Source organism: Alosa alosa, chromosome 7, assembly GCF_017589495.1.
Source record: "Alosa alosa isolate M-15738 ecotype Scorff River chromosome 7, AALO_Geno_1.1, whole genome shotgun sequence".
Lineage (NCBI taxonomy): Eukaryota > Metazoa > Chordata > Actinopteri > Clupeiformes > Clupeidae > Alosa > Alosa alosa.
In genome coordinates, this window is record NC_063195.1 from 8,603,779 (window position 1) to 8,605,422 (window position 1,644).

General features: G+C 49.1%; 1 pseudogene; it reads right to left on the bottom strand.

Moving 5' to 3' along the window:
- Positions 1-988, bottom strand: part of LOC125297640 — a 102,844-nt pseudogene extending 101,856 nt beyond the window's left edge.
- Positions 989-1,644: the final 656 nt, after the last annotated feature.

Below are 1,644 nucleotides of genomic sequence, written 5' to 3' on the forward strand. Positions count from 1 at the left end.
CACGAGAACTCCTCTGTCATTCCTCCCCGTTGCCCGTCAGCTCGAGCAGAGGAGAAAAAGAAGTGGCCGAAATCAAAAGTGCAGCTCGTGGCGCAGTAAGTGTTCCTGATTGCATTAGAGACCTTAAAGTCTGTTCCGGTGATATTTTTAGCTGGAGCCCTGGCACCTCTCTCTCTCTCTCTCTCTCTCTCTCTCTCTATCCGGCTCTCCCTCTGTGCCTTGCGAAATCTCTCGCCGTCTCCTCTCGACGTGCTCGCTACAGTTCAGACGTAGCCTGCGCCACGCTTCCAACTTCACGTCTTCTAATTAGAAGCGAAAACAGACGAAACGGGAGGCGTCGTCTCCTCTGGCATGTGAAACCTAGCTGTCAGCAACACTCGCTCGGCGTGCTACTTGCTACACCAAGCAAATCCCTAGTTGAGTATTCTATAGGCTGCTGGCCAATAGCCTCTCCTCTCAACTGTATGCGCGTGAGAAATAGTTGGAGAGTATGACCAATTATGGGACAAAAAAAAGAGAGAAGTAGGCTACAGTAAATAAACTGCGGTATCTGAATATGGAGACCGGGTAGACTCAGATGTAGTGGCGGGCCGTCGGGCCCCGCAGAGCGCGCGGCTTGAGAGGCCGGGGGCAGCACTCGAGCCCACGGGGTGAATTATTGATGAATCGGCCGGCTCGCAGTCTGTTGTCTTTGCGCGAGTAGCAGCGGCCAGCTGGAGTTACCGAGCATTAGACGAACTACACGGGAGACCGGGGATTACCGGCGCTCAGAATATAACTGTGTGTGTGTGTGTGTGTGTGTGTGTGTGTTTGCTGCGGCGACGAAACAAACGAACATAAATAGACTATATTCCAAATTGACCTACGGTAAGAAGTGCACCACACTTTTGGTGTGTAGAGACTAGCCTATCATTTGCATGACCAAATTAATCTGAAGTCACGCGCGCGCGCGCGCGCACACACACACACACACTCCACACACACACAGAAACACACACAGCAATACCATACAGATAACCAGCCACACACACATACATGCACCCACATACACACAACACACACACACCTATCCCCTAGCCTACACCAACAGCCGCCACACACACACACACACACACACACACACACACACACACACACACACACACACGCACACACACGTCATAAGGCTACTGCATATGTTCGGTTCGGTTCGGTTCTGTCTGTGCACACGGCACCTCCGTCGTGTTTAATCAGCCCGCTACCGTGGAGTTCATCTGATCTCATGAATTCCATCTCACTCACTGCGACCGCAGGTGGAAATCGCTGAACCTTGTTGTGAGGCTACCTGAACCGACACGCCAAAAAAAAAAAACACACGCTTGGATGACCTTGATTTGAAGGAGCACGAAGCAACCCATCTGCGCAGGCCTTGAGGCAATGTTGAAATATTGTTATTGTTTTGAATTTCATTATTTCATCAACTGGTGCAATGCCAACGTAGTTCTGATGTTGGCTCTCACCTTTACAATAGGCATTTTGCATGCCTCTACATCAATATCTACTAGCCTACTACAAATATACTTCCAGGCCGTACAAAGATAACATTAAACATAATAATGATAATAATAATCAGAAGAAGTAGATGATGATGATGAAGAAGAAGAA